Here is a 14,861-nt window from a genome sequence, read left to right as displayed (position 1 = left end):
ACTACAAAGCACAAAGCACTACACTTTGAAGCACAAAGCACAAAAGAGGCACCAGCCACTTGAAGTCACGACACACTGCAACAAAAGAATCACTCGCTTCACAAATACTGGGCCACTCCGCCGCCGGCACTGCCACATTACAGATACACTTCCCAACACGCCTGTGGAGATGCTTCAGTAAGTCTTTAAAGTAAGTAATCGCACTTACTTTAGTCTTTTTTGAAATCAAAGACCTGATTGGATTTCCGTCAATGACTCTGCGAAATGTGTCTGTCATTGACGTCTTGCTGTTGATATTAATGGAAGAAGAAGGGAAAGTGGGGAGTGATATAGGAAGGGGGCACCCACAGGGGCGGCCATGTTGGTTCCAAGCTCCTCCTCCTCCTCCTCCTCCTGCCCGAGAGTGAAGTTGTCTGTTGAGGCAAAGTTTGATTTACCAAAGCCGCCATTTGTGGCAAAGGTGAAAAGATCATTCCTGCTTTTTTTCCTCCCGTGTGTGTCGGACGATTCTTCTTTGGGCTGAAAGCAGCGCAGAAACCAAGTGGAAGCAGCAGCAGAATGGAGCTTTTATTATAAAAACTGCTGGTTTAATTGATTAGAGTAAAACCAGGTCTAGTGACGATAATGAGGATTGCAAGATCACGTGATCATGTAATCTCACAAATCTGTCTTGCCAGGCTTCGAGCTACAGTATGCACATGTGGCTGAACACACAGTGGTTGAACCAATCAGCGTCCTGAGAGGAGCTAGCTACAGGTTTGGTTTGGGTGTGACGACCAGCGAGAGAGGCAACAATAGTGGCTCTTAAAGAGGTTAATGTAGCTGCTGTAGCACCATTTCACTGACAGAAGAGCAAAGAGCGTCACAGAAGGTTTTTCTCCATGAAAAACGTGTTTGATTTATCGATCGGCTCCACTGGTGCTCTTCTATTGTTGATCTGATTGGTTGGATTTAATTTTGAAGGCTTATCAACACTTATTTGAGAAATACTTTGAGGAACAGGGCTGGGTACCGAACTTCGATGCTTTTATGGCACCGAAAGATTTGCCTCTATGCCATCTCGTGTTGGAAAATGCCAACAGTGTGCCAGTAAACATGCAGCGTGCTCGTTGTGCCAAGATCTGGTAGTGCTGGTGATCGACTGCCTGTCTGATTTGAGTTTATAAAAATGTCAAGGAAGAGTTTTAATGTAATGTGTAGTGTAATCTTTTGTTAAAACGGATTTAATAAGATTAGTTTTGAAACATTTTGTGCAGGAACCGGTATCGAAGTATCGGTACCAGTATGGAACATTTCTGAACAGTACCCAGCCCTAATGAGCAGAATATACCCCTCTTCTGTCTAAACAACCAAGATATGAACTGTCAAACTGCTTGTGCATGTATCTAAAAGGGCAACGCAGTGCACTGCTGGATGATGTGACAATGTGTTGGAGCAAAATTGGGCTCGATTCATTTATTTGTTGCTGGAAAACTTTTGTTTTTCTCTTTAGACTCCATTCTGCAAAGTGGAACGAGGGGTTTGTTTGGCCATACAGAACTTAGAATAATGAAGCTAACGCTAAACGACTGGTAACACTTAACAAATTTAAATTTTACTTTATTTTCATTTGGTTTATTTGCCCCATTCACTTATTTATACATTGCAGCAGCTCGTGTTAAACCAAACCACACATTGATCGTGCGGCTGCTGCGCTACTTTAGCACCGAGTAACCGTCTGAATCTCACACAGAAAAAGAAACCAGAAATGATCTTTTACACATCAGGGTGCAGTAAGTTTAGCCCCCCGTCAGTTCCCAACAACAACTTCACCCTCGACCGTCTGCGGGAGCATGTGGAGGCAACATGGGGGCTGTTTTACCATCTAGCAGCACAGACACACACCTGACACACCTGTCAGAGAGGACTTAGCCAGGGCACCGATCCCATAGGAGTTGGCGGGCTTCCTCTTGAGACGAGGCAGAATGGAAGTAGTGTCCTCCATGGACAACTGAAGAGAGAGGGGAGGGGGGAGGTGAGGTGTGGACGAGAGAGTCAAAGAGGAGGGAGGATGTAGATAAAAAAGTCCAATGTGACAGGAAAAATTACAAAATAAGAATAGATGAGAGAGAGAGAGATAAAAAGCAAGAAAGAAAATGGAGTAAAAGAAATTGAGGTGAAGAGAGCAGATGATTGAAGATTCAGAAAACAGTTTGAGGGAGATAGAAGAAGAGAAGAGAGGTTGTAATAGAGGGAATAAGAAAGGAGGGTTAATTATTTGAACACCTTGTAAATGTCTCACAGGGATCATCGATTTGAAAAAGACGAGAATCATAGATACTGCGGCTAAAAGGAAAAATGGGTACTTGAGTGGTGATTCAAAACCGATGTAAAAAAGGACAACAGAGGGTCTTATGTGAGCGGAGCAGCTGGTAATTGGCACAAAAATCATCATGAAAAACTTGATGACATGGAACAATTATTGATGGATGTGGTGTTTTCACTGGTGAGGTGCAAAATTCATTGTATACAGTGCAAAGATTAGATGGGTAAACAGTGGAAACAGCAGCCAAGAGGTGTATTTAGTCATACAGCTACATTTTAGAAGTAAATGTTTATGTGATTATGAGAAAATCTTTCTTCTTCAGTGCAGAGACAGCAGCTTAAACAATTGTCCTCTACATTCACTTGACCTTCCAGTTGCTCAGAAACCATTTTATCCCCCCAAAAAACAAATAACATGCAGCTTAGAAAGCGACAAGTGAACCCCTCCAAAAACGGTAAAGATAGCATGAAATAATATTAGATTTCTGGGATATTTAAGGTTAAAAAGACGTATTCAACATGCTGTTCCTCTCCTTTTAAAGAACTGAATCAGTGTGCAAGAAATAAATAAATATGTTGAGAGCAGGATCAGGATTGTAGATACTACAAACACTAAGTGCACAGCACGGCAACCTGAAATAGCTCATGCTTGTGTGATTTCTACTGTACTTCCTGGCGCCAGTGCTCATGGCAAACCAACCAGCAAACTAATGAACACAGAGCCAGAGCCCCGCTCTTAATGAGGTCCTCCAAACAGCTAATTACAGTGGGAAATAGTAGGGAAAACATGTGGACTCTGTTACACTGGGGGATTGTGTGATAGATGCGATGTAATATGGAGTTAAACTGCATTAATTACTGTATGAAGGTAAACTGATAATATCCAGTCCCTCTGTGGTGCACAAGTGGAGTAACAGTGCGGTAATACAGCCGGCAGGGAGTCTGCAGGTAATCTGTGGTTATGGATTTCTCCTACATGAGTCTTATATAAACTAGAGTCTGTTCATCCTCAGACGTAAACCAGACGTGAGCTCAAATCAGGTAACGAAGATGTGTTTCTCTAATGAATCTTCCAGTCTGTCACAGTGATGTGTAAAACAGCAGAGACCTGGAGAAAATGTAAACAGTGTGGTGGTTTAGTTAAATATACTGCATGCTGCTACATGTGAGCACGACATCATTATTAGTAGGACAGGAAAATAGTTAGCTGCTGTTAGCTTCATACCTAAAAAATGTTAAAAAGCTGCATTTATAAAGATTTTTTGAATAGACATTAAAGCTGCAGTATGTGGGAATTGGCCACCTGCAGAATTCATACGTCAAACAAGTAGGGGGCAGCATATCACCAGAGTAACCGCTGCTAACTGCAGCTGCCATTGGCTAGTTAGCTCAGTTAGCCATGCAGCTAGAAAGCCTGATACTGTCTGGACTGGGAGCTCTGGGGACTGTTGATGTTTACGCTGCTAGCTCCGGAGCTTCAGACCACCAGGGGGAGGAGGTTTTCGGGGGCCAGGGACGGGGTGACCCAGCAAGAAAGTTACCAGAATTGGAGCCGGGCGAGCGGGAAACGGAGCAAGACCAGGACCACTGGAGGCCAGTTTGACGATAGATACATCGAGATTACTGTGATTTAAAGTTTCGGGGTCAGGCGTGGACAGGGGAGGCATGACGAGTGAGAGGAGCGAGAGGGAAGGCAGGATGAGCTGGAGCTAGCTGGTTAGCATGCTAACTTTAGTTAATAACTTCTAGTCTGCAACACAATATATAGACGTCTTTAACATTATGTCAAAACCGTTATTTCACATTATGTTGATATTTTAGACAATAGGCTAAAATTCTTATATCTTACATGTGAGGTGAAAAGTGCCACTCAAAGAAAACACACCAACACTGCAAGTCTACAAAGTTTTTAGCCTTTTTAAGCTCATAGTTTTGGTTTCATGGTCCATCGACCACATTTCCAGCAGTTGTTTTCAGCAAACAAGCTCTGATTAAGCTACTTTACACCGCCTGCCCAGAACAACTGACAGAGTTGGTGACTCGCTGGTGAAGAAAGCAGAATATCTCAAACTGAATCAGCGCTAAAAGGAGAGTAAATGTTGGACTTGGATTTATCAGGTGTGTCTGCTGGATGTGAGAGTCTTCACCAACATGTTTCCATCCAGAGCTGTGGATTTACATCATCTCCATGTAAAGAATGGCAGTTTGGTAAAACTTATTTTTTGTTTGCTCGCAAATTTTCTAGCAGTTCACTTAAAATACAAATCTAAACTCAGTCCACATGGCGAGAAAAACAAACCACAAGTACAAGAACTTGCTGTCGAACCTCAAAGTCAAGCGATGCTACCTTCGGGTCAGCGCCGTCTTTACTTTAACAGAGCGTTTTCTCCAGAGCCCTGTCGCTTGAAACAGAAGTGTGTCCGTGTGAGATTATTCGCCTCGCAGCATATTCGAGTCAACAAAATTCACGTTGTGTGAATAAATTCTGCTGAAGGTACAGAAACAGTCGAGAAGCGATGCACTTCATCATGCAGAGCTTTCAGTAAAGACTAGGACTTGTACGAAAGGCTTCAGCTGTGGATGAGATAAGCTTATTACAGCCTGTTATCTGTGACTCTGTATATATATGAAGCTTGCAGTACAGTAGATTAGCAGAGGGCCAGGAGAGGAGACGGATGGGAGGGAGAGTTTATGGGGAGGAAAAATAAAAACTGGGGGGGATGAGAGAGAGAGAGAGGGAGTGGGAGAGAGAGATAAGAGTGGCAGGAAGTGGAGGAGGAAGGATAAACAAACAGGATGTCAACTTACATACGCAAAGCTCAAACTCAGGTAGTGGGTGAGTGATGGAGGGGGGCGGAAATGACAAGCAGAGGAGATTTGGAGGGGGGTGAAAAGAAGGAGATTTAAACAGACTTACATTGATTCCTTCCCAGGAAAACTCGGTACACCCATGCTGGGGATGGGAGGAGAGGGGAGGGAAGAGAGGGGAGGAAGGAGAGGGTGGAGGGGAGGAGAAAAGTACAGGTGTAGCAGAGGCGGGAAGAGAAGAAGAAGATTTGAAAGAGGAGTTTTTGGGACATAAAGAGTGGTCTTAAGCCTTAAAGTCCTGAATTACAGTAATTTGAATATTAACACTTTAGATATGAGGCTGACGGCGGTTTTCTGCGCGGCGCTTTAAAACGTTTTGAAGGTCACAAAAATGAACCTGCAGTTAAGTGTTTTATTATCTCGTGCTACTTTATGTTTTAAGTGAATTTGGTCGTTGTAGTCGAGCAGTTTGAGTTTCAGGTGCCTGTCTGTGGTTGTTATTGATCCTTGTAGAGGTTCAGTTATGTAGCGTGACATACAACAGTCTGGGAAAAGCTGATTTTTGAGTCTCAAAAATCAACTTTTCCTACAATTAGCACCTTTTAATCAGCAGCGTCATCGTGCAGAATGACTGACGGGAGGACACGAGAAGCAGTTTTTTGAAACGGGAGGGAATTTTTTTGATTTTATTCACACGGCACCTTTAAAAAATCAAATGCAAGCGGCAAAAATAGGATGCTAAAAATGGACTTAGAGACGAGCGAACACCAAAAACAAACCAAAAAGCAACGCAAAATAAATCTAATCGAACAACTACAAAAGATGAGTTAATAAGATAATACAAGCAAAATGATATTATCGCAGTAAAACAGTGAAATGTGAATAAAATAGTGTGTGTATTGTGTAATTGTGTTTGTGTTGTCAGCTGCTCCATATCTCTGTCCGTCTACACTGCTCACACTGTTCAGGTAACCAATGGATACCATTCAGCCGTGGCCCTGTTGCCGGGGGCAACAACAGATCCGATTGGTGGTCCAAACCTGGACACCGTTCAGTGTGTCTCCTCATACAGCATGCACGTTTATACACACACACACACACACATATAATAATGAATATGTACCATTCTGTACAATAGACGGGGAGAGAGGGACGTTTTGGGAACTGTGGTCGCTTCAGTGAATTTAAATACGCTGCTGTCAGAAGGTTTTTTTTATTTTTATTTTTCTGTTTTAGCAGCAGGCCATTTGTCACAAAGCCCCGCAGAGTTTCACCACCGGCACTTTAGTCTTGTTATCGTCGCCGTGCGGTTCACAGCCTGCCGATCACAGGCTGCATGAGAGGTGAAACGGAAAAAATGCCCTAAACTTTATGTCAAAGTAAAATGCCAAACTTTATCTCCTGTCCTCACGAAGCCGCCGCTGCTGCTGCTGCTGCTGCTACAACCCCGAGTCCACAAAGGCTGGGATGCTGTGTTAAACATGCAGAATGCAATCATCTGCAAATTAATTGTTTACCAACAAAACTCTACGAGGTTTATGAGGTAAAACATGAAATATATTGTCTTTATCCTGTTTCCAATCGAGGATATGTCAGAAAGGAAATGATCACATTCAGTTTTATTAATGTTTGACACAGAATCCCAACTTATTTGTCGTCAGGGTTGAAAATATAAGAAGCATATTTAATCCATAAAACTTGTTTGCTTGTGGACGACAGTATCTTCATAGTACAGCTTAAGATAGAAAGTCTTCTATAGGGAACCCTTTATATTATCTACAGTATGCTGTAATGTGACATCAGTGAATTGATTATAAGAAATGCTGATTGAAGATGAAGATAGTTATATTTTGTCGTGTAATGGTACTCTCATGTTAATTGTGCGCTTGTTCTTCATTTACCAGAACAAAATCAACCAACTAACTAAAAGTGTGAGTCTTTGTTTTTCTGTCTGTTTGTATGAAGGAAAGGAACGGCAACAGACGTGCATGTGGTCTCCTACAACCCTAACCCTTTCAAAATCAAATGCTTTCTTTTTTGAAGCACTTTGCAAAAAAGTGTAGGATGTTAACAATGAAGTTAGAGATTAGTGCAAAATAAAACAAACCCAAAAAGCAAAGCAGAAACTAAAAAATAATTTCATAAGGCAACAAAAGGCTGGATGGATGTTTTAATACAATGTTTTCCATCTATTTGTCTGAAGAAAGAGAACATGCGACAGAAATGCATTCGGTGTCTCCTACGACCACCAATGCACTCACAAAGTGAAACAAGTCATTTTAAAGAGAAAAGAGGCTTCTTCTGTGGGGAAGGTGTGGCACAAACATCCAATTTCAGGCACTCAAGTGTCTGGTTACAAATAAAAGCCTCTAACAATATGAGCTTTTCCCTGACAGAATACAACAACCGTAATGGTTCACTAAACTATGAGAGCTGCACGGCGCCATTTTGCTTATTGGTGGATTCATTGCACTTAATTGTTGGATATATAGATATTAGTTAGCTACTAACAGCACATTTAACCAACTCAACTAGTCTGTGCATGATCTGATATCCCTGTGTTGGTGTTATTCCCACAACATCATGATTAGTGTTGCTGCAGCACCATCATTCAGTGTAGTTGTACGAGCACTTTGCTGTACCGTGTTAAAAACAAAGACCCTGCTGCTATGTCTGAGGAAGGCTCACGACGAAGGTGATGTCGCTGCTAGCTGAGGGGAGAGAGTGCGATGCGCCGTGTGAGGCTAAATACAGACTACGAGCGTGGCAGAGGGCGAGGGAGTTTGTTATGCCATCGAGTTGACAACACTTTTAGAAGAAGATGGACGGATGAGCTCAAAGTCGAGCTATCCGGGGAAGACATGCAATCGTTAGCTCTTACAAAGGACTGCTGGACAGCTCTCGCAAACAATCAACTACCTGTTGCTTCATCAATGCTGACAGTGTGCTCCTTTATTCAGAAAAAACATGATTTCGCCTAACATCCTGTCAGCAGAGAAGTGTCCCTATCCAAAAGTAATAGCAATATGAATTACAATAATTACAAAAAAAACTTGTTCTTCTCTTATTGCAGCCTCAGTTTTGTGATCTCAGATAAATAAGAGACGTCTCTTCACATAAAATCTGTTCTTGTGCAGCTGTGAAGGTGCATCCGTCTTTTTTATGTGCCGCAAAGAGGCATTACTGATAAGATATTAGAGGAAAAGAGCAGTAAAAACAGGTCTGAAGCTTTTTCATATGATATTATTATTACTCCTAACAGCCGCTATGGACAAAAGGTCATCTGTGGAAACAAACCAAATAATATAAATGCTAATACAATGATAACATAGCAGGTGGAAGATGGAGCAATAAAAAAGAGTAAGAAGAGAAAAGCAGTGCAGCAGTGGTGACAAAAAATTAAGATGGAGCTCGGCCTCTGTCTTTGTATTTATTCATGCTTTAATCAGCAGCTGCTGGGCTCAGAGACTATAACTAGAAAATCTACATGAATGAATGTGAATTTGGGTCTGACTTTGTTTAAGGCCGTACCGCCCTGATTAACATTTTCCATCTGGTGTCAAATACAGAGGACGGTGCACAAAATTGAAACCGTGGGCGAGCCGGAAAAAAAAAAAACCGAAAGCCAGAATTAATTCTGTCTTCCTGCGGGGCCCCCTTCGCTTTCTCAATGTAATATTCATGTCAGACATGTTTATTTTCATGACAAGTGGATGAGGAATAAGAATAATCCTCCTCTAACAAAGCAGCCTCTGAGATGGCAGAGGGATTTAACGAAGCCTGGAGCGAGTCACCGGTCGCCTCGTTGCTGTTTTCTTTTCCCTCGGTTACATATTAAAAATGAACATTCACACCTGCAGTCAGAGACGATACACTCTCCTCAACAAACACGTTGTTAATCGCGCACGCTCACACAGCTGACGGACTAAACTGAACTAATTGAATAACGGTTTATTTAATCTCAAAAGCTAATGAACACGCTCAGCAGTGGGGCTGCAGCCTGGACTGAGGCAAATTAATCTTTCAACAACAAGAATAAATCAGAGACGAGTCGGCCGAGGAGGAATATTTGATTATTGAATATACTCTTCATCGTCAATATATTATGTTATGCTTGTAAACGTTTTAGTGAGAAAGGACATTAATTAACGTCTCAATGACTTTATCTTGTCTTTGCATGGTTTCCCTTCTACTTTCAGTCTTGACTAAAACACTGAACTGAAAACAGATTAAGAAAGGGATCCATTATCAAGAAGGAATGGACGACGTGGAGGCCAGAACAGAATAATTCCTGATTATTGACATCTTGAAGGGAAGCTTTTCAGCTGAGGATTCGACTAATAGCTGTAATGATTACAAACTCTTAAAGTTCAATACGATGGAGACAATGTGCACTACTCCAGTAAACAGGACGAACTTTACATACAACTTATAAGATAAGATAATCCTCTATTAGTCCCACATCCGGGAAATTTCCATTATTGCAACAGCAAAGGGGGAACAGCAGAAATGGAGAGCATCAATTAAAAAGGCGTCTTGAACTCATGATATCTCAGAAGCTGGCCCCAGCTAATCATTCAGCCCCTTGGTGTATTGATCAATGACCCTGTTACTATCATTTTGTCCTATGAAGCAGAAAACTGTAGCTGTTGCACGCTCAATTATTCAGCAAATGCAAACACAACAAGGGTTCAGGGTCAGCAGCTCCCGTAAAGAATTAATAACTCCGTCTGCAGGCTTATAAATCATCAGATATAGATGATTTATAATAGTCAAACGTGGCGAGGAGGCGCAAGTGGTGTCTTCTCTGCCCTTGGACTGTGTGTGTGTGTGTGTGTGTGTGTATTATTAACGCAGCTTGCGTCAGAGGTCGCAGGATTTGGATTCAGCAGCACCCCTCAGTGTGTGAATGTTAAGCTCTCACGGTCAACCGAGGACGAAAAATCAGGCGTCATCACCGTCTTTGTGATGTGTGTGTGTGTGTCTGTGTGTGTGCGTACGTGCTCTTATTTTGTATTCAGATAGACTCCATAAAGTATATAACAGCTGAGCTCTCGTCAATAGTGGATTTTCCTGAAAGTGAGACGCGGCAGCATTGTGTGCGAGCTGAAACCCCAAATCCATTCATCCTCGACAACACTGACAGAAAATTCTCAGCTCGACGTTTAGCATCTGTGGCCAGCTGGTTGAATCGGCTCTTTACCACCGATGGAAATCACGTCTTAAAGCGATTTCCCTGAAGCAAACAGTTTACACAATAATAAATATCCAGCTGTACATTTTCTATACCTGTTCATCCCGCTCAGGGTCGCAGGGTGCTTCAGTCTATCCCAGCATGCATTGGACCAGATGCAGGATTTCTATTATGGTTATTTTCTGCTTTCTTACACACAGACAAATCATTTCACGACATGCAAGAACCTTAAAGTTAATCTTGTTGATAGAGAGAGTGGGAGACATCTCCGTCTACGTCCCAGAACCACCACCCCGCTGATGTTGTCCTGATGTTGACTTGATGTTCTTGGAGCCCGAGCAAAGATCTTTGCGCTTGAGACGCATCCACTGGCTGCTTCTCTCAGCTGCCTCTGAGACTCATTTAACGGTCTGTCCGTGGATTCGTCGGGCCGTCAGCAGTCTGATGGTAGAAGAAGCCACATCTCGTCTGCTTCTCCACTTCTGTCGGACAGACTTTGGTCCTCCAGCCTCGCTGTTTTTACTTCTGCTCCCAGCTCTGCATAACGTGATGTCTTACGCTCGACCGAGTCCTCCCACTGTGAGGACTGTGAGATCTACGATGCACACAGTCTTCAGCGAGAGCACCAAATCTGGGTGAAGGTCGGTGCTCAGGTGGAAAGATTAACCACCAGCATCTTCAAGTCACAGGCCATGCAGAGGAATCCCGTCGCTGATGTTTTCTGTCCTTCTTGGACACAAATGTTGCTGCCTTCAGGGGATTAGTTGTTTTCAAGTTGAAAGAAGTTCGTCCACTTGTCGTCAAGAGTTGATGCCGGGCTCTTCAGGACCTGATTGTGCCGCCCGGTGTAGCGGCCGAGAGCAAAGGTTGGATCTTATCGTTATAGTTTGAATTTCTCGGGTGAATTCTGGGCTCCAGGAAGTCTTTTCATTTTGTATTTGTTATTCTTTTACAACGTTACAAGTTTAGAGGCCCCTTCAGTTAAAAGGGTGAAAGTTCATCAGCGGCTCAGCGGGACAATAAATCACATAATGAAGAACAAAATAGTGCATAATAGAAACCACTGATGGGTTTTTTTTTTTTGTACGACGTTCAAGATAAGCAATTAATTTTAATTTTTAGAGCTGTGGGATCATCTTGCCTTAACAGCTGCTAATCTTGTACACAATGTAGAGGTTCAGTTTTTAGAAGCTTCTTGGTGAGGAAACATTACAGTTTTTACATGAAAATGGAAAAACATTAAGGAAATTGAGTTGTGGTGAAGCATCAAGCTGCAGCTTTCAAGGAAACGTCTCTGTGGTATCGTCTATCAGAAACTCATCGGAAGTCTAAAATCCTTTTTACTGAGGAAAAAACCACTAATGGCTGTGAATTAGTTTAGTTGCGTCTCAATCTCAGTCAGATCTGTTTGTGTTTTCCAGCCCGTTAGTCAGACTTTGTGTGAATCTGGAAGGCCCACTGTAAATCCTCAGAGGAGATCTGATGGCAGCACTCAGTATTGATCTGACTCTTAGTGGAACCACAAACAGGCTGATGTTTCAGCTAATGTGCCTCTCGCTGAGCCTTATTCTGCGGGGATGTTTCCTCACTTTGGTTGACAGTGTTTAATGTGCACGTGTGAGTCAAGCATGATGAGCTCATTCCTTTTGATTCCTGCGTTCATTAGTAAAACATGAGCTGTAAACTGTGTTCTCTTTGTTTGTTTGTTTGTTTGGACGGTCGAGCGCTTTTGTCCCGACTGAAATATCTCAACTATTAGATGGATTGCCAGGAAATTTGGCTCAGACGTTCATGTTCCCCAGAGGGTGAATCCTTTGGTGATCCTCTGACTTTTTCTCTGGATCCACAAGTGACTCGACATCTTTGGATGGATTGCTCCGAAATCATTCAAAAATGTGTTGATCCCTTAACTTTTATCTACCGTCTTTTTTCCCGAGGTTTCCTCCGTATTTCAAGGCCATCTTCCAACGCCCTCTGCTGTCCCAGGGATACTCCCGTAATTTGCATGGCCCTCAAACTTGAGCGTGAATAATTTACACGAATCCACAAGTTTTTGCCTCTTTGTCTGAAATCATCCAAGTTGCCAGATCGTCTATGTAATCTACACACAATCCACACATGACATACAGTTTTAACCCGTCTCAGCAACCTGATTCAAGAGGCTTGAGCGTAGCTGCTCTCTGCTAAAGTAGCAGGTAACTTAAAGGTCCGATTTGTAAGAAAGTCGTCAAATACAGGCAGCCAACCCACAACCCCAAAGATCACCTTCAAAAACAACTGTGATATTTTGAAATACACAGCAACTGTTGGCCGTATAATCTACTGTTAACATCTCATCTTACATGTTTTAATTGCTCTGATTTATGACCAAATACCTGCAAACCCCATCAACCTCAGCTGTACTCTGTGTTTGGTGCTAATCAGCAAATGTTAGCATGTTAACGTGCTGAACTAAGATGGTGAACATAGTGAACATTATACCTGTGTGAATGTTAGCATTCCCCTGTAGCATCTCTTGAGTCTTGGCTTTGTTTTTTCATCCCTGGTCTTAAGTTTAGATTATGATATGTTATGATAGACAGGTTCAGATCTCTCTAAATTAAAACAGTTAAAGACAATTTTAAAAACTGAACATTGTTGACGTCGCTGCAGCATTTTGCAAATATAAATAACTGCCTTCATTACAAAGCAAAGGCAACAATAAAAGAAATAAAGTCGTGTATATTCTGATTTCATGACTGATTCTCACGACACAGTGAGAAGTGTGTAGTTTTTCCCTCCAACTTTAATAATAGTCTGTTTGCGTTCCTGACTCTGGCTCTGTAGTATTGTTTTTTTATGCGTCAGTCTGTGTTTTTTTTGTTTGCCTCGCTCCCTCAGCCCCCCGTTTCTCAGTCTGAATCATCTCTCCGAGCTCCTGCATTATATTTTTACCAAATCCCTCTCCACCTGCTGGCCTCTCTCTCTCTGCAGGTCTATAAATTACGCTGAAGAGTCATGTTTGAGGAAAGTAAACAACTCGAGGGCTGTCGTGGGATCGCTGCTCAAAAAATGAATTCTGTTACTGATGCCGTGGCCACCGAACGTCAACCAAAAAATCTGAAATATGTGCAGCATTTCAAAGCTTCTGTTGCTGGAAGAAATGTAGAAATCACTTCTTCTTGTAGGAGGAAGGAGGACAGAAAGCAACAGGGGTTTAATGGAAATAAACAAGCTACAGGTTTATTGTCATCTTGCTCCTTCCCTTGTACGCTGTAATCAACTTAAATATACCTTTAGACATTTATTAAGTGAACAGATTACTGGCTCACGTCAGGCTGCTAACCCTTGTGTAGGAGGAAAAATGGCAACGGTGAAGAAAAAGAAAGCAGCAGCCAGTGATGGAAAAACAATAAGATGGATGTCTCTGTTTTTGTCTTTCTCTCTCACTCTTTCTGCTGCTCGGTCTCTCTCCCCAGGGTCCACAGCTGAGAAGTGATACATGGCTCAGTAATAGTCTGAGCCCTGGGGAGAGCAGCTCTGTGGCCTTGGTAAGAGACTATCAACACACACACACACATACACACCTTCACACCCAGTCACGCACAGCCAGTCACGAGAGTGCAGGCGTACACACAGGAGTACACACAGGTTTGACTAATATGAGCTTCTGAAGGCTGAGACTAATATTTTCTGCCAGTGTGTCCTCGTTTTTTGTTTTTTTTCCCCCACTTTTTCAATTTTCTTGCCAGATATTGAGACGTGTTCAGTACCTGATATTAATTTTCTTCTTGTCTGGTACAAAAAAAGCCTCTGAAACGGCATTCAGGACTTCATCGTCAACTCCTGAATGAAACGGGACTCGTCCTTTTCAGGATTATCTTTAAAGCCTGAAAGATCTGTTTACTGCAGTTTCTCTCCATACGTTAGGGGACAGCCTTTAGTCTCTGAGACAGTGAAGGATTAATTCACTACACAACAGGACAGTTGTAGTACAGCATTGTTTGTGTTATCCCTTTACTACAGCTCGTTGGATTTAATATGAAGCAACGAGAGTGAAGTAGAGGTGTGGAAATGTCTCGATTATGAAATGCATCGATGCAGAGACGGAGCATAATCGAGAGTCTGCAGCTTATGTTGATTGTTGATTGTCCGTCCACAGCTGGACAATAAAGTTATGTCCCGATGGCTAACGTTACTTGTGTAGGAGGTATGTCGGAGGCTGAGCTGAGCGTGACTTCTGCCTCACAACAATTACTAATCACGTTAGCCGTTTTCACCTGAAGCAAACGTCTGCAGCCGTAAATAATAACTGTTACAGCGAGCCGAGCTAATCAGCCAAGATCTGAGGAGGCGCCGTCAACTTTGCCGTCCAACTCTGAGGGAGGAGTGTGCAGCAGAGTCAAATGTCTTATCTTAAAGCTGCCATCTGAAAACAGCATTATTGTAGACAAACGTATAGGGAGGGCACTGCAGATGGATCAATGTTGTGTTTTTGTAATGTTTATGTATTGAAAACATCTAGAGTGAAGTGAGTGAAGACTTCCAGCTTTAACAGGATGTCCTGATGGCTCAA

The sequence above is a fragment of the Pagrus major genome, chromosome 3 (genome assembly GCF_040436345.1).
Source record: "Pagrus major chromosome 3, Pma_NU_1.0".
In the NCBI taxonomy this organism is placed as follows: domain Eukaryota; kingdom Metazoa; phylum Chordata; class Actinopteri; order Spariformes; family Sparidae; genus Pagrus; species Pagrus major.
Note: the sequence above shows the minus strand (reverse complement) of the source record.